This window comes from Balaenoptera acutorostrata, chromosome 14, assembly GCF_949987535.1.
Source record: "Balaenoptera acutorostrata chromosome 14, mBalAcu1.1, whole genome shotgun sequence".
NCBI lineage: Eukaryota > Metazoa > Chordata > Mammalia > Artiodactyla > Balaenopteridae > Balaenoptera > Balaenoptera acutorostrata.
This window is the reverse complement of record NC_080077.1, coordinates 12299508-12322267: the sequence shown is the minus strand read 5'-3', so window position 1 is coordinate 12322267 and position 22760 is coordinate 12299508. Positions and strand designations below refer to the sequence as shown.

General features: G+C 43.1%; 1 protein-coding gene across 1 annotated transcript in view; it reads left to right on the top strand.

Moving 5' to 3' along the window:
- SCAF8 (SR-related CTD associated factor 8) overlaps positions 1 to 22760 on the top strand; it is a 194913-nt gene that overhangs the window by 154224 nt on the left and 17929 nt on the right. The window contains exon 21 of the transcript XR_003623742.2: positions 17788 to 17873. The gene's annotated coding sequence lies outside the window, so the exon portion shown is untranslated. The remainder of the gene's footprint in view (positions 1 to 17787; positions 17874 to 22760) is intronic.

The window sequence follows — 22760 nt, the reverse complement described above, 5'->3', positions numbered from 1 at the left end:
GCCCAAAGGATGTCTTGAGATTGATTATAATTGCCGTGAGAGTGAAGCTGAGGTCTTTACCTTGGCAAGTGAGCTGGAGAGGGTTTCCTCATCACTTGTAGGTACACTTGAGATCAACACTGTAGTCTAGACAGGATGAGTTTCTAGTGAACAGTGTAAACTGCTTCTGCCCAAATAAGGTGAGGCCCCTTTCTCCAAGGAGCGTTTTGTAACTGCTACAACACCAGCCTCTCAGGGAAGTGGGCTCCTTCAAGGGTCCTCATGTTCAATGTTTGATTATGCTGATGAGCCCTGGAGTTTGGGATTGGAGTTTTACCTCTACAGCTAAGTGACACTTAAAGACTCATTCATTATCTTACAGCCACTTCAAGCCCAGATTGTGTTGTGCTGGGAACCACTTAATAGGATTATTGCAGGACAAGGAGCAATCTCACTCTCTGGGCTCCAGTCAGATCCCCCTGTCATCCTGCCACTTACCAATTCTCAGCCTAACCGTCTCCTAAGAAGAGAATTTTTCAATCTCCTGCAGTGATCAGAACTAACGGTTTTCCCAGCCTGCAGAAAGAATGGATTGAAAATTGTGGACATGCAATCAGGATAATACAGAGCACTTATTTAGGTTAAAGCATCTGATGCTCCTGGATCACTTAAGATACGTGTGGTTGTAGAGCGCCGACTCCCTGGCCTGGTCTGAAACTAATTCTTATTTTAAATTTAATTTTTTTTGAGTTCAATTTAAGCTTTATTTTCTGAATTAAGGGCAGTTAGAAAATAGAAGATCTGCTCTTATCCAACTCTGTGGTGGCAATAAGTGCATTCAACCTCAGGTTGAACCAAGAAGCCAAATTAAAGAAATTGCACATGTTTGGTGGTAGGGAGAGAATATCCTAGATCAAAATTTTGTCAGGCAAAGGGAAGTAGCCCTAAAGTGTATTTAATAAATAGGGAGCTGGTTTCCAATGGGTTTTCATCTATAGACCAATAACATGCATTACATAAAATCCTACCCAGAGCAGGAGAAAGTCAGAAAAACATTAGGGACTAATCCATGGAAAAGAGATAGGACTGAGTATTCGGGCTAGTCTATGAATCATTCAATCCCCTCTGCCCTGAGACACTCAGGTTCCCAAGTCAATTCTTTTATTTTTAGAATCAAGATTGTGATAAATGCAATATTTGTTTCTTTTGTACAGTACATTTTGCATCTATTGTTCTTTCCATCTGGTTTCCTCAGATAGGTGAGTAACTCTGCCTGATGCCAAAGAAAGCCTTTGTGTGCCCCTTCAATCCTTGCTGGTCCCATTGGTGGGTCCCCAAATGGAATATGGCATTTTTCCATTTTGTCTTTAGTGAAAGTAACAGAACATGAAAGACTTTTTGCTCCAGCCTCCTAAAAGGCCCTACCATTTTACCCTAACTTTTATTACTATTTAGATAATAAGGGGAAAGGGGGTGTTAATGGTATTGTTTCAGAAATATTCTGATAAATCATCTAAATTATTTACTTTTCTTCTAATGGTTTAATTACATCTTCCAAAGGGAAGAAAGACATTTGGAGCCCATTTATTTTCATGTAATTGATGTAGGAAAGGGGGAAAAGGTGACACACTTTGAGCACTTTAATCGAAAAAGAGCAAAGGACTCAAGTCAAGTAGGTCACCAGTTATTGATTTTGTGCCCTTGGGCATGCAAGTCTCTTCTGAGCCTGTCCCCTTGTCTATAGACTGGGGGGTTCTGTTCTTCCCTGTTTGCGTCATGAAGCAGTGTGAGAACACACTGCAGGGGAGAGGCTAATACAGTGAGAGGCCTCATGGACAATCCTTATTTACAAGTTTTCATTATAATTTGGAACTTTTCTTTTCACTTAGTTATCCCTTCTCATTGCTAGTTTGTCTGTGCCCTAATCTCAGGCCGTTATTCTTACTATGGCATCTTCTTACTTTCCTTTTTTCTATTTGCTCATTCACTTGGCAGATCAGCTATCGTGTTTCATCCTTATTTACCATGTAACCAAGCTTCATTTTCTATTATTATTTTTTTAAATGGAAGTATAGTGGATTTACAATATTATATAAGTTTCAGGTGTAAAACATTTTTACATTTTTTAAAGGTTATACTCCAGTTATAGTTATTATAAAATATTGGCCATATTCCCTGTGCTGTACAATATATCCTTGTAGCTTATTTATTTTATTTTTAAATAGATATTTATTGGCGTATAATTGCTTCACAATACTGTGTTAGTTTCTGTTGCACAACAAAGTGAATCAGCCATACGCATGTACGTGTCCCCATGTTTCCTCTCTCTTGAGCTCCCCTCCCATCCTCCCTATCCCACCCCTCTAGGTCATCGCAAAGCACCGAGCTGATCTCCCTGTGCTATGCTGCTGCTTCCCACTAGCTAACTATTTTACATTCGGTAGTGTATATATGTCGATGCTACTCTCGCTTTGCCCTAGCTTCGCCCTCCCACCCCATGTCCTCAAGTCCATTTTCTATGTCTACCTCTTTATTCCTGCCCTGCAACTAGGTTCATCAGTACCCTTTTTTTTTTTTTTAGAGTCCATATATATGCGTTAGCATACGGTATTTGTTTTTCTCTTTCTGACTTACTTCACACTGTATGACAGACTCTAGGCCCATCCACCTCACTACAAATAACTCAATTTCGTTTCTTTTTATGGCTGAGTAATATTCCATTGTATATATGTGCCACATCTTCTTTATCCATTCATCTGTCGATGGACATTTAGGTTGGTTCCATGTCTTGGCTATTGTAAATAGTGCTGCAGTGAACATTGTGGTACATGTCTCTTTTTGAATTATGGTTTTCTCAGGGTACATGACCAGCAGTGGGATTGCTGGGTCATATGGTAGTTCTATTATTAGTTTTTTAAGGAACCTCCATACTGTTTTCCATAGTGGTTGTATCAATTTACATTCCCACCAACAGTGCAGGAGGGTTCCCTTTTCACCACACCCTTTCCAGCATTTATTGTTTCTAGATTTTTTGATAATGGCCATTCTGACCAGTGTAAGGTGATACCTCATTGTAGTTTTGATTTGTATTTCTCTAATAATTAGTGATGTTGAGCATCTTTTCATGTGCCTTGTGGCCATAGGTATGTCTTCCTTAGTGAAATGTCTATTTAGGTCTGCCGCGCATTTTTTAATTGGATTGTTTGTTTTTTTGATATTGAGCTCCAAAATATACAATTTTGGAGATTAATCCTTTGGCTGTTGTTTCATTTGCAAATATTTTCTCCCATTCTGAGGGTTGTCTTTTTGATGGTTTCCTTTGCTGTGCAAAAGCTTCTAAGTTTCACTAGGTCCCATTTGTTTATTTTTGTTTTTATTTCCATTACTCTAGGAGGTAGGTCAAAAAAGATCTTGCTGTGGTTTATGTCAAAGAGTGTTCTTCCTATGTTTTCCTCTAAGAGTTTTATAGTGTCTGGTCTTAAGTCTTTAATCCATTTTGAGTTTATTTTTGTGTATGGTGTTAGGTAGTGTTCTAATTTCATTCTTTTACATGTAGCTGTCCAGTTTTCCCAGCACCACTTATTGAAGAGGCTGTCTTTTCTCCATTGTATATTCTTGCCTCCTTTATCAAAGATAAGGTGACCATATGTGCGTGGGTTTATCTCTGGACATTCTATTTTGTACCATTGATCTATATTTCTGTTTTTGTACCAGTACCATACTGTCTTGATTACTGTAGCTTTGTGGTATAGTTTGAAGTCAGGGAGGCTGATTCCTCCAACTCTGTTTTTCTTTCTCAAGATTGCTTTGGCTATTCAGGGTCTTTTGTGTTTCCATATGAATTGTAAAATTTTTTGCTCTAATTCTGTGAAGAATGCCATTGGTAATTTGATAGGGATTATATTGAATCTGTAGATTGCTTTGGGTAGTATAGTCATTTTCACAATGTTGATTCTTCCAATCCAAGAACATGGTATATTTCTCCATCTGTTTGTGTCATCTTTGATTTCTTTCATCAGTGTTTTATAGTTTTCTGAGTACAAGTCTTTCGCCTCCTTAGGCGGGTTTATTCGTAGGTATTTTATTCTTTTTGTTGCAATGGTAAATGGGAGTGTTTCCTTAATCTCTCTTTCTGATTTTTCGTTGTTGGTGTATAGGAATGCCAGAGATTTCTGTGCCTCAATTTTGTATCCTGCAACCTTACCAAATTCATTGATTAGTTCTAGTAGTTTTCTGGTGGCATCTTTAGGATTTTCCATGTATAGTATCATGTCATCTGCAAAGAGTGACTGTTTTACTTCTTCTTTTCCAATTTGTATTCTTTTTATTTCTTTTTCTTCTCTGATTGCTGTGGCTAGAACTTCCAAAACTATGTTGAATAAGAGTGGCGAGAGTGGACATCCTTGTCTTTTTCCTGATCTTAGCAGAAATGCTTTCAGTTTTTCACCATTGAATATTATGCTTGCTGTGGGTTTGTCATATATGGTCTGTATTAGGTTGTCGGAGGTTCCCTCTCTGTCCATTTTCTGGTGAGTTTTTATGATAAATGGGTGTTGAATTATGTCAAAAGCTTTTTCTACATCTATTGAGACGATCATATGGTTTTTATTCCTTAATTTGTTAATGTGGTGTATCACATTGATTGGTTTGTGTATATTGAAGAATCCTTGCATCCATGGGATAAATCCCACTTGATCATGGTGTATGATCCTTTTAATGTGCTGTTGGATTCTGTTTGCTAGAATTTTGTTCAGGATTTTTGCATCTATGTTCATCAGTGATATTGGTCTATAATTTTCTTTTTTTGTGATATTTTTCTGGTTTTGGTATCAGGGTGATGGTGGCTTCGTAGAATGAATTTGGGAGTGTTTCTCCCTCTGCAATTTTTTGGAAGAGTTTGAGAAGGATTGGTGTTAGCTCTTGTCTAAATGTTTGGTAGAATTTGCCTGTGAAGCCATGTCATCCTGGACTTTTGTTTGTTGGAAGATTTTTAATTATGGTTTCAATTTCATTACTTGTGATAGGTGTGTTTATATTTTCTAATTCTTCCTGGTTCAGTCTTGGAAAATTGTACCTTTCCAAGAATTTGTCCATTTCTTCGTGGTTGTCCATTTTATTGGCATATAGTTGTTTGTAGTAGTCTCTTATCCTTTGTATTTCTGCAGTGTCAGTTGTGATTTCTCCTTTTTCATTTCTAATTTTATTGATTTGCATCCTCTCCCTTGTAGTTTGTACCTCGTAATCCCTTACCCCTATCCTACCCCTCCCCTTTCCCTATCCCCACTGATAACTGCTAGATTGTTCTTTACATCTGTTAGTCCGTTTCTTTTTTGTTATATTCACTAGTTCGTTTTGCTTTTTAGATCCCACATATAAGTGATATCATACCATATTTGTCTTTCTCTGTCTGACTTATTTCACTTAGCATAATGCCCCCCAAATCCATCCACGTTGTTGCAAATGGCAAAATGTCATTCTTTTTTAAGGCTGAGTAGTATTCCATTGTGTGTGTGTGTGTGTGTGTGTGTGTGTGTGTGTGTGTATCTCGCATCTTCTTTATCCATCCATCTATTGATGGACACTTAGGTTGCTTCCATATCTTGGCCATTGTAAATAATGCTGCTATGAACATTGGGATGCGTATATGTTTTAAATTAGTGTTTTAGTGTAACTAAGCTTTAAATACAAAATTTTTGTCTCCAAAACTATCTTTAAACATTTCACAATAACCTTCCTATCGGCCTCCTGTTTTAAGGGATGAATTTTTGGGAATTTCTTGATGGTCCAGTGGTTAGGACTCTGTGCTTCCACTGCAGGGGAACTGTGTTCAATCCCTGGTGGGGGAACTAAGGTCCTGCGAGCCTCACGGTGTGGCCAAAGGAAAAAAAAAAGGATGAATTCTCCACGTTTATTCTACAGTTTTCTAATCTTAACATTCTGTAGGTTTGCATCTGGTACTGAGTACCCAGGATTTGCTCTCTGGTTGGGGACTTGACTGACTCATGACTTGAGAACATTTCTTTCCCCACTCCCTTTCCTGGGGGCGTTGGATACCTCTGGCCTCACTCCATCCTCAGAGCTGCTTAGCAAGACTTCTGTCTTCAGCAAGCAACTAGCACCCACTGGGTTCCAAAGCACCTTTTTTTTAAAAAATAAATTTATTTTATTTATTTATTTTTGGCTGCATTGGGTTTTCATTGCTGTGCGCGGGCTTTCTCTAGTTGCAGTGAGCAGGGGCTACTCTTTGTTGTGGTGCACGGGCTTCTCATTGCGGTGGCTTCTCTTGTTGCGAAGCACGGGCTCTAGGCGTGCGGGCGTCAGTAGTTGTGGCACGTGGGCTTCAGTAATTGTGGCTCGCGGGCTCTAGAGCACAGGCTCAGTAGTTGTGATGCCCAGGCTTAGTTGCTCCACGGCATGTGGGATCTTCCCGGACCAGGGCTCAAACCCATGTCCCCTGCATTGGCAGGCGGATTCTTAACCACTGCGCCACCACGGAAGCCCCAAATGCAACTTTTTCTGTTGCTTTTTGTTTTGTTTTGTTCTTAGCTTCAGATGAAAGTCCCTTTTCAAAGAATGTTAATGCTTGATTTGTTGTAAGACATTCTGGAAAGTAGTATTATCCTACACTGCTCTAATACTCTAGTGTTTGAGGGTTGGTGGCCTGATTCTTCTTCTGAGGCTCTGTCTCATTGATGTAATTCGAAAACAATTTTAAACCCACAGATTAAGAACATGTGTTTCTTCACGTCACATGTTAAGAGAGACTTTAATTCATTCTGAAATCTATACTGAAGAATATCTTAAAGCAAAATTGCAACTTTGCAGCTATACTAACTACAAATTACATCGAGTAGGAGTACAGTGACCCGGAGAATCAGACCAGAGGCCCATCCAGCTAGAATTCTTCCTCGACAAAGGCCTCAAGTTTTTTATGGTTGTGCAGGAGGGTGGGTGGAATGGGGCATGTGATAAGGTGGAAAGATAGGTTTTCCTTCTCTGGTCTCAGTCTCAGAATGTCTGGAATGTTCTTCAAAGGTGGATCTGTCAGCATGACCTTTGCTAACTCCTTCTTGAATCCCTTTGTATTTTATCTGCTCTCTCACGGGACATAAGTTTCATATTTTTATTATCTACAGTAGCACAGTACTTCCTCTTTTTGTCCTAAAATTACCTCTTTCAAGCTTTAAGGAGTGCCCTCTGCCTTTAGGATTTGGAAGCGATGATTCCATCTGCGTTTTCTCCCTTCAGTTCCACCCTATCCCAGAGGCTTTGATAGTATCTGCTCAGCCTTTGTTGTCAAGACTGAGAAAGCTAATTTGGGTTCAGAAAGTGGAAAATTTTCAAAGGAGCCAAATAATTTTTGAGTCAGCGTCCAGTGGTCCTCATTGTTGCAATGCAGGAGCACATTGTGGCAACCGTTGACAAAGGGTTAAGCATCACAGACAGCCTTAATAGAAGTAAAAAAACAGGACCGATCCAAAACATATAACGTATACTCCAAAATAAGCCAGGCTCGCCCCTCTTAATGGGATAACTGCAGACATGCCAAATTCTACAGCTAGTCAGTTGTATACATATGGTAAAACTTTTCATACCATTCAATGTTTGCCTCAATATGATTTTAATTACGTACAGATTGGGTAGCTGGAAGAAAGCACTGGAATTGAATAAAGTTAAACACAAGCCCTTTTATAAATGGCCCCAGTTTAGGTTAGAACGTATGCAAATGACCGCCGAGGACAGTGAGAGGAATGTGTGGTTTTGGGGAAACTCTGGGGATGGGAAGTGACTCATCTTCAACCTGGGGACCCTGTTGATCTGGAAGGAGAGAGTTTCCGGAAATGCTGATTATACTTCTTTTGAAGTTGGGACTTATGCTGATGCTTGCGCCTTTTTACTCAAATCCTTCCTGCCCCAGGACAGGGTTGTCTTCTGCAAGATGAAATCGCTCTCTGGGCAAACGCCGCCTTCAGTTTGAAAGACTGTGGGGTTGCATAGGCAGATCGGTAGTTTTGAAACTTTTTTTCCCTAATGGTACTTTCTTGGGCTGTGTTCCTCTTTTCTCTGAAGTTAATTTGACATAATGAATTCAAAAGTGGTGCTGTTTACTTCATTCAAGAAAAGAAATGGAGGCAAATTGTGCTTTATCTGGCCCTTGGCCGTGCAGAGGAGAAAACCACGGCTCTGGAATGTGCTTTTCTCAAACTTTAACAACATAGCTTTGGTTTTCCTCATAACTTACCAGAAGGCTTTGACTTACTGAATATCTTTTGGGTAAGCCACTCTGAATTCCAGCTTCTCTTTTGTGAAATGAAGATACACCCCACAAAGCCAATTTACTGAGGCTTCAGGACCCCAAAGCTGGCCCATTACAGACCCTGCACACAGGGCTGCTGTGACCTCCAGAGGAGAAAAGATGGAGTTAGTATAATAAGGAGTAGAAATAACACCCGGTTTTTTGGAGCCTCTTAGGATCACATCAAACCGTTTCAAGAAGGGGGCAAGCCTGTATTCTGTGCCTTTGCTGGTGAGATGGGAGGACAAGGAATTGAACCTGTTGCAGGAAGGGGGACACCCTTCCAGGGCCCGAGAGTGGGCTCCTGTCTAACATTCGGAAATGAATTGTCCAAGAAGACACAAGTACTGACCAAGCAAAAGACTTTATTCGGAAGGGGCGCCGTGTGGAGGGCAGCAGGATAGGGAACCCAGGAGAACTGCTCTGCCACGTGGCTCACAGTCTCAGGTTGTATGGTAATGGTGTTAATTTCCAGGTTGTCTCTGGCCAGTCATCTTGCTTGGCCCATATTTGGTCTGACTCAGGGTCCTTCTGGTGGCACATTGCAATTCTCAGCCAAGATGGAGTCCAGCGTGAAGGATTCTGGGCTGTTGGCAGGACAGTATTATGGGTTGGCGTCTCCTCCCTCCTTTGGGCCCCTCCCAGTTTCTCCCAGTTGGTATTCGGCTGCAGCACCATGTTCCTTGTCGGGACCTCCTGTTGTGAGACAGCTCACGCAAGTGGTTATCATGGTGCCTGGCCAAGGAGGGTGGTTTCGGTCAGTGGTTCCCTAACAAACCTATTAAAGGAGCAGGTTGAGGTCTGGATCCTGCATGGAAGGTTCTTCTCCCCCAGTATCCATGGAGAAGGAGGCAGAGTGAAGGCAATCCCCAGGTCATGGGGAGGATGGGCTGCAGGACCCCAGTTGTTGGGGAAGAAACCATGCTCCCCACCACTGCCTTTGGCCAGGTGAGCGGCAGCGATTTCCACCTGCCCTCCGGCCCCTTGGCTGATCTGGACGGCGGCCACGGCAGTGGGAAATGTCTGTGTCATGTTCAGCCCCCTGTCTTTGTATTTACGAATATTTGTATACAGACGCTAAGCTGCAGACATACACACTCTAGCCTAGTTTTCTATTGTTTGGGCTTCGGTTCAGTAACTTTTCTTGGAAAAGTCACCAATTTTAGCCTAGAGGGAGTTGTGGGCTAATTAATTAATCAACTAATTAAAGTTCCTCCATAAGAACTATCTATGGAGTGAAATGTCTCACTCTGGGGGAAAAGGCAGGGCTGTCAATGAACTAAATGTGGCCTCCAGACTGTGAATTTCTTGAGGGCAACTTTCACATCTTACCCTCTTTTGTGGGATAAATGAAGACCAAATGAATGACTCTACAATTAATTAATTTCACTTGGTGGAAATGGATTTTTTAATGGACTCTTTAATAATGTGTTCAGATATATAAAAATGACATCTACCAGTCATATGAGTTAGGTTTTCCACTTTTAGGAAGGAATGAAAGGAGGGAGAGAGGGAGGAAGGGAGGGAAGAAGGAAGGTCATTTGTACCTAATTTCAAATATGGATTCCTCATTTCTTCTTTCATATTTACTCCAGTAGCCTTAATATATTGGTTCCAGGCAAACTTTACCACTTCTAGAAGCCACTTCCATGGAGCCCAGATTCTTGGTTACCAAAATCAAAAGAAGCAAACGATACTGGAGTTGGCTGCTGTGCACAGCAAAGATCCACTGCAGCCCAAAGAATCAACCTTGTTCAGAGTGATGCAGTCCTTTCCCCGTTGCTACCCAACTCCGTCCCCTGTTGAGACTGCAGCCCTTTGTGGCCTAGGATGAGCTCAGACACAAAGAAACCATCCTTCCACACACTAGGAAGCAGACAGGAGTGAGGCCGGGGCTTGGACAGCACACAAGGGGTGACTGATTTGGGTGGGGTTTGCCTCAGGCCCTTCACTCTGGGGGCCAGTTTTCCCTGGCTGGCCTTTGCCGCTCTGCATTTAGTTCCTAATCCACTTGTGTGCCAAGTGATAGGTGAGGAGCTAGAAAAGCCACAAGTCCTTAAAACATAGGGGCTACCCTCAAAGTAGCAGAAAGCACAGACATTTAAACAACGATTGCAGCACAATGTAAGAATTTGCTAGAGTAGAGGTATAAACCAAGAAGAGGCAGCCCTAAAAAAGAAGCTAATAGTTATGCCTGGGAGTATCAGGGAAGGCCTTACAGAGGTGGGGATACGGGGCAGAGTCTTGAAGGATGAATAGGGATTCACTGGGCAGAGGCTCAGGGAGGGCATTGCAAACACTGGAGATGAAGTAAAGATATGCAGGTATGAAAGAACCTGGCACATTTCTAAATAGCAAAAAATTCAACATGGTTGGAAAACAGGAAAAATGGGTGAGTGGGAATTCACTGAATATGAGACTGGTGCACCGGATTGGGGCCAAATTGCAGTTATGATGGTCGATTATAATTATTTATTTATACGTCTGTATCTCCTGCCCAGGTGTCTGCGCTCCGAGGTCAGGGAATGGGTTTTACTGACTTTCTTCAGTCTTCCTGAATCCCACTGTGTTTTTAAGAGGGCCCAATGAATTTTCATTGAATGGATGCCTGAATGGATGTTGGGTGGTATTAGAAGTTATTTTAGCCCAGACTGATGAGCTGATGGGACTATAAACTGGTCCTACATCACAGCAATTTGTTTGGACTTTACCTCGGGGAATATAGAGCCATTAAACAAGAATGATCTAAAGCTATCTGTGTTTGAGGAGGTAACTCTGGCTGTAATGTGACAGATTCATTGAGAGAGACTGGAAGTTGGAAGGCCAGTTAGAAGACTACCGTAATGATCTGGAGGAAATATTAGAAGGCCTGAGAGTGTGGAGACTTGAGAAATATTTATAAGGCAGCGTTAACATCTAGCCCAATTTTTGGTGACCAATGGAATGGGAAGGGGAAATCAAAGATCACTTTTGACTCAAGTGAAACTAAGTCTGACTTTCAAGTAGATTTATATTCAGAGATGAAAAGGAAAGGAGTTCCTAACACTTGGGCACTAAGCATAATTAACTTATTGATGTTGGTTTAGAACAATGAAACTAAGAGTTGACTAACCAATAAGATTTATGTGGACATAGGATAGAAGGAACTGATTTATATAGAATATGTAATATACATATTCATTTTGTAATATAAATAATATGCAAATACACAAGGAAAGCGTGTGTTCTGACATCATAAGTATAATCAGGGCTGCCACACGTGGCCTCACAGGTTGTGCACTGCACAAATCTAAGAAGCAGCACTAGTAATAGCAACAGGTCACCCTGTAAAGCTATTGTATGTCCCTCTTGGCCTTCAGCTCAATGCATTCACGGACTGTTGCTTTTAGCCACAAAGGAAGGTGTTTTGGATGGGAACTTGATAGACTTGCAAGGTTAAATCATCTGACGGGAGCCCTCCTATAGCCAGGTCATTCGTGTTAGGTGTATGTTGGGTAGGGGGTGTCTTTTCATGTTAAAAATGAGAGAAGTTTTTCTCCCTTTAAAGGACTTAGATTATGCTCTTATCCTGCCTTCTGACAGCAATGGGAGAACCCAGCGTTTTGTTAGTGGTGATGTTTTAAGGCCTCCTAGTGTGTAATGTGTCCCTCGCCATGGTGCTGGGCGTTTGTGCATCTTGTTCAGGGTGAGTAATGCAGAAAGCCACGTAGATTCAGCCTTTAGAAGGAACAGACTCACGGAAGCAGATGAAGAGAATATAGTTCCATATATTCTTTCACAACAATCACATGTTGCTTTAAAATTGGTGTGGATTTCGCTCACATGCTTCCGGGGAAATAGCTTCCAAAGGCAATGGACCACAGTGTAGCTTAGGCTTGCCCTCCCCTGTGACATGGCCTGCCGTGGCTGGGGTAAACCATCACAGAGCTTCCCAGCAGCCGGAGACTCTGTTCGGGGGATGCAGGAGGCTCTTCAGAATGTGTCAGAGAAGAGCATCTTCTTCCATGTCAGACTGCCAAGGGCTCACGGAAGGGAAAGCAGCCCAGACGACTGCATTGTAGACAATCTCCTGATACTCAGGCACTGGGGACCCAGTTGCCCAACTGTGGCCTGGACTGGGGCCTGGGCACAGCGCAGGTAGTGTGTACAAGTGTACAAGGATCTGTGCTTCCTCACACTTATTCATCTCGTGGAAACATGTCAGGCTGGCTCCTCCAGGGCCCTGCATTTATTTTAAAGAATGTTAGAAAGGAAATAGATCGCTTACCGTCTTCCTCCCTCTTTGGGCGTGTTTATTGTGATTGGAAGTCCTTCTCGGCCACGTGGTTGTAGCTCTCACCCCACTCGTTGTGCTCCTAGGTTAAACAGCCCTCTGTGCAAATAAACAGAAAAGGGAGAACTGTTTTATTCAGCTGCAGAAAAAGCAGCGAAGTGAGAGCCTGGAGACCTGGGAGGGGTCAGCATGGCTTGTGCCCTCTGCTGGTGCTTTGCCCTCGCCCGCAGAGCCAGGCCAAGAGGCACAGAGCAGGCCTTCGCCAGCGCCGGCCGGGAGCCCGGACCCAGGTGCTTGGCAGTGAACGGGACTGCCGGCCCTGGATTGGTGTTTGCTAGAATTTACCTGGGGATTATCTTGACTATTCCTGGTGGGGGAGGAAATCTGGAGCTGCTCTGAACTTGATTAAAACCTGAAAGCAAGAAATAAAGCTGAAGAACTTGTACCTTTTGGATACCATCTATTTAAAAATTTCGTTCCAAAGCTAATGAAACCTCCAGCTGTTGGTACAATGGATTAGACTTACTTGCCATCGAAATCATTTTGAACACATTCTTAGAAGGAGCCCGATACTACCTAAGACTACTCAGTGACTGACACAGGTACACTGCACCAGAGCCCCTCAAAACGCGGCATTTGTATGACAAATGAAGGGAACGTAGGCTTAAATTGTCATTCCTTTTGTCCTACAAGACCTGGAAATAACAGTTGATTATTATATTGTTAGTTCCCTATTTCAAGCAAATGATTTCTTTATGTAAATCCCCCTTTAGTTTAAAAGAGAAAAAAGGGAATTCTCTGGCGCTCCAGTGGTTAGGACTTGATGCTTTCACTCCAGGGGCCTGGGTTGAATCCCTGGGAGGGAAACTGAGATCCCATAAGCCGTGCCCCGCCCCCCCAAAAAAGACTTTCTCCCCACGGATGGGGCTGGTACCATCAGAGTCCTCTTCCCGCCCCCCACCCCCCAAAAATAACCTCCACAGATACAGAAAACCACAGAAGTCGAGTGTATGGCTTAATGAATTACCAAAGCCAAGAAGTAGAACTGTACTAGTGCATCCCCCCAGCCCCTTCTGTGGTGACCACTTTCCTGTGTTTAACTTTTAATAGTTTTATCACTCAATCGTGCTTCATCTCTAGATTCAAAAGTTTAATTTGCCTGTTTAAAAATATTTAATATACCTTTTAATACTTTTAAAAACTGTAGATACTTCCTCTAACTCCTTATAATTTATCTATTGAATGACCTTTAAGTAGGACTTAAAGTATTTAAGTTAAATTCTACCAGCCACACACTCGCTCACAAGTTACCTTGTGTTAGCTATAATTTTGAGACTTTTTTTTTTGCAAGCATAGTGATAACACCTAATTTTAATTGAAACATGGTAAAACCTAAAGATAGAAATAATTTAAAAGGCTAAGAAGCCAAAAAACTTCTTTTGAATCTAGACTAGCAATGGAAAGGTTGAAGTTGTCTGGCTGATGTTCAAGGAGAGCTTTTCATTCTCTGATACCATTTTGTGACGTGTGTGCTTATATATAATCATTAATTACCTATGATCATCTCTCTTCTGGACAAAGAACAGAAATCAGCTATGGCTCTGTAAGAAAAAGCAAACCCCAAACCAAAATCACGAGCAAGCTTAGAAGTTAAAGTGCAAGGGCTCTGGTGTGACAGGGGTCTGCCTTTCTATTCTGGTTCTGCCACCATGTGATGCTGGGCAAGGCATCAGCTTCTCTGTCTGTATGGTGAAGATCATATTTATTAATCAAAGTCCATCCAGGGCCTTCCCTGGTGGTCCAGTGGTAAAGAATCTGCCTTCCAGTGCAGGGGACGTGGGTTCGATCCCTGGTCGGGGAACTAAGATCCCACATGCCGCGGGGCAACTAAGCCTGCGTGCCACAACTACTGACCTTGCGTGCCTCAACTAGAGGACCACATGCCACAAACTACAGAGCCCATGCGCCCTGGAGCCCGCAAGCCACAGCTAGAGAGAGAAAAAAAAAAAAAAATGCATGCCACAACTAGAGAGAAGCCTGCACGCCACAACTAAGACCCGATGCAGCCAAAAATATAAAGAAAAATAAATAAATAAAACTTAAAATGTCCATCCATACTTCTGTTATGATTACTTATTAAACTCTCTGCCTTATTATTAATCTCTCTGCCTTATTATTAATTACTTATTATTACTTATTAAACTCTCTGCCTTATTATTAATCTTATTACTTATTAAACTCTCTGCCTTATTATTAATCTTGATTCTTGAAAATGTTAAATCTGAGTCCTTGGTGTAAAAATAAAAAGGTGTGAAAAACAGCATATTCAGGAGCCATCAAATATAATTTCATTTACTTGTGGGTACTAATACTTTACATTTTTTACCTGATAATAGCTTATTAGCATTGATAATAATAATGATAATAATAACTAAAATGGCGAATACTTGCAGAATAACATTTAGTTCATGAAATGCTTTCATATGAACTATCTCTGTTTTAATAGAATAAAAAATCCTACCCTAATTATTTCTCCTGCTCTCAACATGTGCTAGTATTCTCTCCTCAGCCGGTAGTGAAGAGGAACTTATTAAAGACGCAGGTGATGGGTGAAGAAACATAAAACATAAACATGTAGTAACGTTAACGCTTTTCTATACATTTCTGGGGCTGTTTATTTTGTATAGTACCCAGTGCTTGTCATCGTCACATAAGTCTGTACCACAAAAAAATATGGGTTAAATAGCGGATAAGATCATTAATCTTGACATTATTTCATGTCATTGCTTGTTAAAAAATAAATATGCAATAACCAAGTCACCAAAATGACACAGTGAATTTAGCTGCTGCCCTGAGCTAGGTCTTACTGCATAGTCACCTAAACCCACATCAGAGAGGCTTACAACATGAGTAACTCAGGTTACTCTACAGGAAGATCTTCTTTCTCTCACCTGAGTCCATACTCAGACACCTGAGAAAGTATCTCCGCGTGGCCATCCAGTGGACTGCCACAAATCCTCAACCTGTAAGCATGGTATCTAGAATATGTCCAAAGGAAGTTGTGTTAAAAGAAAAGAAAATTGAGTAACTGTTTTATCCTGCTAAGGAAGGTTGCAGTAACCTGTCATCCCAAAGGAGGCTCTGTTCTTGAGATTAAGGTCATTTAAAGGAACCCACATCTGGCTCCCTGGCCCACCTTCCACACTCCGGAGGCTCTCCTACACTCTCTTCACAGTGGGATGCTGGGAATTGAGAGACCTTCCAGCAGCTTCCACAGTTCTAGCAATTCGGGCTAGATTTGGGTTCCATCTCCTTGAGGTTTAACCCCCTCTTCTTGAGTCTGGCTCCATTGGTGTCATTGTGCCTTTTGTGGCTTCATGGGTGCCACCTTCTTTCCCAGACTGTGGGAGAAGGGCCCCTACTCTGTTTTCCTCTCTAGTCCTGGAAACTTCACCCCAGCCCTTCTCAAGCTCTTCCTAGCTTTGAGCATTAGATGTGGGCATCCCATCCTCAAGAGACTTGTCTTTGGTGAGGAACCAAAATTGTCCCCAGCTTACTCTGGAGCTAAGTGCAAATTAATCTGCAGGCAGACGTTCCCTCCTGTTTGCATTTACCATTTTGCATGACCTCCTAACAGAGCGCTTGTCACTTTGCTCTATAACTTGACAGCTTTCACAATTTTTTCCACCATCACCTACAAAAGAAAATATATTTTCCATTGCAAATCAATGCACACAGATGCATATATATGACTGATACAGAGATATAGACATATATCCATGTGAGTTGCCTTACCTTTACTCCATGCTCTCTGATATTTTCCATTCTGTGCTATTCTGTTCTACTTTGTTCATTTATTTATTTAGAGTGCTGTTCAAGACCCACTAAACTGGTTTCATGATCTTCTATCTAATTGGGCTACAAGCTGCTGTTGGAACAACATAGTTCTGATTAACGTGCTTGACACCCCCCTGCCCCATCCCTGCTAGACTGTGACCTCGCTGTGGGCAGGAGGCGGAGCTTATCCATTTCTCCTTTGTAGACTGACCACCCACCTTGGTGCCTGGCAGATAGCAGATGCTCAGGGAAATACTAGTTGAACCAAAGAAGCCAGCCTCATTTGTAAAATTTGTGAAACGGAGAGGTGCTCAGGCATACCTGTGGGACAGTTGTGAGAACAGAATGAGATCATGTATTTAAAGCAGAGAACACAGGGCCTAGTACCAACAGACGTTCAATTAACACATGTTTCTGGTTTTCTCCAACTGGCTCACCCTTTAATTGATGATCTGAACTGCACTGCACTTTCTTTAAGTGTAATGAGAGGTTCGAAGTCCATCAGCCTGAGGCCTCCAGCCACTCAGCACTCTGAGATTTTCCAAGTGCCATGGATCCTGGGACAGATAGCCCTTCAGGAAGAGCAATTTCTTCTAGGGTTTAGCCCAGGCCAGGCTCTGGCTGAAAATAGGGGAAGGTCATGGGGGCGAGTTGGTTTTGTCACAACCTAGTGGGACTCATTTCTCCATGAAAAGTGGAGACGAGCTCATTATTAGAATTTCTTTGCAAAAATGAAAATAACTTCCGCAGTTTAAAAGACTACAAAATAAGTTTAAAGTCAGCGTGAAATTTAAAGTGTTTTGTGACTCAGAAGTCTTCATAAGAGGTATTGTTTCAGAACGCCGACACCTAAATGAAGTCTGATGTAGCAGGAAGAGCACACTGGTCGAAGAACTTGTGGTTCGATCAGTAACTGGCTACTAGATTGTGGGTAGGACAGCTTCTCTGGATCTTATTTCTTCATCTGTGAAGGAGAATCCTACCCACTCCCAAGACTTTGTGATCACAAATATGAACTTTAAAGCCCTTCATTTTACATTCGCTGGATCGTATTAACTAGCAAGGAGATAACATTTCACTGAAAACGTATCTCAGCTGCAGAGTCTGAATCAAATACAGGACCTGCAACCTTTTCTCTTTATAACCATTTCTTGCTACTCTCGCGCAGCAATACTAAATGACGCTTTAGCTGACCTGATCACCAAAATGAAGGGTCAGGTTATCTGTCATCTGCATAAATGAAACTTCAAAAATCAGGCTTTTGCATGCATCGTCGCAGTAGTAATTCGTTCTGAACTGTACTTCATCTTGTCCATGAAATGTCAGCTCTTCGTTTAATGCAGTGTGAATCGATCATTCACATACGAGTAATTTAACGAGCCCACTTGCTGTTTTCTTCCAGGACAGAATGACTCGGAAGATAATGGAGCTTCGAAGTCTAGCAGAATATGAAGTCCTTCCTCTTCGTGGACCTCGTCTAAATTTAAGGTAAGTAGTGAATTCCATTTGCTACCAGCTGGTCCCTGCCCTCTTCCCCAGCTCCTAACGAGCAGGCCGTCCTGAAGTTAGCAGAGCGGTTAGAAATGCCTCTCCTGCATTGGTATGAAAGTCAAGATTTTTTCAGATGTCTAGGAGGAGTAAAATGCTTGGTGTGGAGAGGTTAGCAGCGCAGTTCTGTGCCCCCAGCTCCCTCATACAGAAGCTTCTCATTCGCTCCTCCTCGGCACTGCCCCTCCCCCCCACAAAGATTCTGATGGAAAAGAAAATCGGATAATAAGTGGTTCAGCTCGAAAGGTTAAGCTCCCTGCCAAAAATGTCAAACAGGACTCCCTTCCCTTTGTTGTTTTCAAAATGAACATAGAGCCAGCTTCCACGGGGCACAGAGGGTGGTGTCACACTGGTTCTTGCATAGAGAGACAAAGAAGTTGGTGTCAAAAATGGTCTTCTGCTGACTCATTTGCTCTCTGTTGCTCGTGTTTGGCCGATTATGTTAACCTTCTGGTCAATCTCCCTGCCCTGCTGTAGTTTTACCACCTTCCACCTAAAATTAGATGCATGTCCAACCACGTCACTCCCCGGGAAGGCCCCTGTCTCCCCCAGGATTAAATCCAGCCTCCCAGCCTGGCTTCCAAGGGCTTTGGGGCCCATCCCTACTCCCCATCCTCAGCCTCATCTCGTGATGCCCCTTCCTCACTCCCGGGCCCATCGTCTGCTGGGTCCCTCTGTGCCTTTGCTCTCGCTGTTCTCTGTCTGGCACGATCTCGAGCCCCCTCCTCCCCCGCCTGCGTTGCAAGACTCACTCACGTGTCAGCCCCTCTGGGCAGCCTTTCTGGGGCCCCCGGCACTGGGTGACAGCCTCCTCCATTGTCCCTGCACGCACACCTTCGTTCCTACACCCACGACATCATGTCCATAGAACAGTTTTACTTTTCTCTTGAAACATGACAGCATTTCTTGAGCCATTTGTTAACAATGGATCCAACCAATTTTGTGAAACCACGTCAGATTATTTCAAATAATTTTTTGAGTAGAAAAAATATAACTCCTTCCCCCCAAACAGGATGATCTCTGAGTTTGATTAAGAAGAGTGTGCCTCCTTTTCACCCATGTGGGGAGTAGTATTTTGCCTGAATTCCTATTTTTTAAAAAATTTATTTATTTTATTTATTATTTATTTTTGGCTGCGTTGGGTCTTCATTGCTGCGCGGGGGCTTTCTCTAGTTGCGGTGAGTGGGGGCCACTCTTCGTTGCGGTGTGTGGGCTTCAGTAGTTGTGGCTCACAGGCTCCAGAGCGCGGGCTCAGTAGTTGTGGCATGTGGGCTTAGTTGCTCTGCGGCATGTGCGATCTTCCCGGACCGGGGCTCGAACCTGTGTCCCCTGCGTTGGCAGGTGGATTCTTAACCACTGCGTCACCAGGAAGTCCCTGAATTCCTATTTTTGAAACCACTCTTTTAAAATTTCTTGTTATTGGTAAATATCCCATTGAACTGTTATATGAACATTAAAGTTAAATATGTGGCTAATGTGAAAATGGTCTTCTTATAGAGTTAGCTCTTTTTGTCAAATACATGAAAAAGGCCTGGGTTCAGATGAGCTGAGATGCCTGGTCAGTTCTGCACTCTTTCCGGGCAGAGCTTGAATTTCAAGAGCTCCCCTCAGCCGCTCCCTCCACAAATAAATGTGGGGTGAAAACCTCGGTGAACTGAGGATCTCAGGTGGAGAGAATTTCATTTTTGTGGAATTTCACAGCCAGTGCTCACGGAATGGCATTCCTGAGACTGTTGCGTTTGGATAAGAAGAAAAATTCTCTGTGACCTTGAAACTTCCGTTTTGGAGGATTCCTCCTCTATGACTTCCTCGTTGTATTCATGGCTGCCCGTGGATCCAAGATCAACCATTTCTTCATGTCTGCTGAGGGACCGCAGCTTCAACATTTACAGTTTTGTTGCCACATTATTAGGAGCTGCCTCCTGGTTTGCACCGTAAAATTCTAGAGTGTAAACACTTGGACATCTATTTTCATGTGTGGCAGTCTCACACTGTGGGCACACACCCCCCTTTTGTTACCTCTTTGAACTCTGAATGAGATTTCAGGAGTGTGCACCTCAGGGGTAGATCCCTACCTTTGCAATGGGTACATACCCTACTCCACCCCGCCTGTACTTGTCCCCCTACCTGAACCTCTGAGCCAAGGGGGAATAAACGAGCACATGCCAGCCCCACCCTGGCCTACAGGCAGCCCTACCTTCCAGACAGACACGCATGTGCACACGTGCACATTCTTGCCTGCAATCTCCCCGCCCCCAGGCATAACACACATACCTAAAGGTTTAAGGCTCTCCTTAAACACGCACTGGATGGGGACTTCCCTGGTGGTCCAGTGGTTAAGACTTCACGCTCCTAATGCAGGGGGCCCAGATTCGATCCCTGGTCAGGGAACTAGATCCCACATGGCGCAACTAAGAGTCTGCATGCCACAACTAAAGATCCCACGTGCCACAACGAAGATCCCGCACGTGGCAACGAAGGTCTCACGTGCTGCAACTAAGACCCAGAGCAACCAAATAAATGAATAAATATTAAAAAAAAAAAAAAAAGCACACACTGGATGTCCACCTGGGGGTCCAAATATGGGACGAGACTGCACAAAGGCACACCTTGAGTAATTTCTGAATATTCCTCCCGTTTTTCTTTGTATATCACCCCTCCTCCCCTCCCTTAGCCAAGACGTATTTCCATGAGGCCGTATTTCTCCTGGCTCCTGTCTTTCTTTCTGTCATTGTCTTTTCTCCCTGGCAGAGCGCCAGCCTGAGGTCTCCCTGTGTGGATGCTACTGTGATCTGATTTTCCCAGAGGCCCACGCGGTGATTGTTCTGAGCCACTCACGCTCTGCCTCACGCTGTCACGACTGAGGCCACTGGCAGCAGACCTTGGGTCTGGATGGGAAGCCAGTCCCGAGTCCCATCATTACGTTATTCAAACCAGTTATGCTCTCTGGTACAAACAGTTCATTGTCGGCTTGAGCCAGGGACTGATCCTGTAACATCAGTTCCACTGATCTCAAGAAGACCTCTTAAGCCTAACGCGAAGTGACCTGTTGAACCACTCTCTGAGAATTTATACGAATCATATTGACCCCGCAGTCATGTCAGGTTTTATTTTTTGAGTTTAGGCAAGTCACTGTGCACAAAAAACCATTGGGTGAGTGTGTGCACATTGGCACAAAAAAATTGTAAGTCATTATTGCAGAAAATTTGGGACCTCACCAGTGGGATCAGAATTTTGAAAGATGTGCAAAAACATAGAGAAGAGTGAATAACCAAGGATGAACATGAGAAGGAATTTAGGACAGCAGAAGCCTTAAATGAACCTTGGCTTGCAAAGATGCAAAAGATGGTAAAAAGGACTTTGAAAACTATCTTTAGAGAGAAGAAAGTGAGAATGGGGGCTAATCAGTGCCCAGCTGGAGAAATTGAGCATGGGGTGGGCTGCCATTTTTTAATAGATATCACAGAAGGCATTTAATGAGCAAAGGGGTGTCAGGATCAGGTGTCCCCTCCAGACCTGAGAGTCAATGATTCTAAGAAACAGACGTTGAAATTCTGTATGAGGTCCACAGACATCCCAGGATGTGAACTAGTAAGATAATTCTAGAATTGGAAAGATTGCCTGCTGAAGAGTTATTGGTAATTATGGCTTTTCACCTAAAATGTTTAATGCATTTTCCACAATTACTGAATTTATTCCCAGGACATAGTTTATTCTCTGGGAGAATCCTATTCGTTCAGTGTGCTCCACCGTTAGCTGATAATACTCTGTACTTAAACAGTCCCTTTCATCTGTGAATCTCAAAGAATTTTATAAGGATTCATTAGTTCTCACATGTGACTTTGAATTTGTCTGCACACTTGTGAAATGGATAGTAAACAATTTTACACCCAGGCAAAGGCAGAATACTGAGATGGTGTCTTCTGGGTGTCCGATTGCTGGTGGCCAAGATGCCCAAATGAACTCCAGCCTCTTCCTGCCATTTAGTCCCACCCTTTATGTCAGATCTTCTGACATTCAACTATCAAAGAAGGTATGAAATTTGGGAGAAGTTCCCAGACTTCTAATCAGCGTATGGGTTTGAGAATTGTGTATTCCGTCTGGCTTTGTCTTGTATTCTGTCCCACACACAAACTCACACACAAAGCCAGAGCTGTCTGGAAGGCTCTGGGACAGGACTGACCACTTTATTGTTGCCTCACCATCCCCCCTCACCCCCATGTCCCACCTTTCCAGCCCCCGTTACCACTTAACACTGTTTAACTAGTAACAGGGAATTCCTCAGGGGTCGGAGATGAAGGGAAAGCTTACCTCCCACCCCCTGCGGTTCTGACTTTGACACATTTTAATAGTTAAAATCTAAACATAACCTGATGCCTTCATTTCCTCCCCATCTGTCCCTTCTTAACCCCCTACAGTCCAGCTTGCATCCTCTCCCCTCTACCAGAGTCACTTTTTAAACGTCTTCAATGACCTCCTTGTGGAATTCCACAAGACATTTCTTGGGGTCGTTCCACTTGACCTCCTTGATACTGTTGCCCACCCTGCCCTCCTCCAAGTCTCTTTTCCCTTGACCTCTGTGGCCCTGCAATCCCCGTTTTCCTTTCCCCTCTCTGGCCATATCTCTTTCTCATTCGGAGGACATCCAGTGCTGTGGTCCTTGAGCTTCTCTGACCCTCCCGTGGGATCAACTCTTGCCATCCTTATCTCCCACGGGATAGAGATAGCTGTCCCGGTCTCCCAGACTGAAAATCCCAGAGATCACGTTCATACTTCTCTTCCTCTCATTTTCTATATCCAGTGGCTCACGGAGTTCCTATTTTTCCC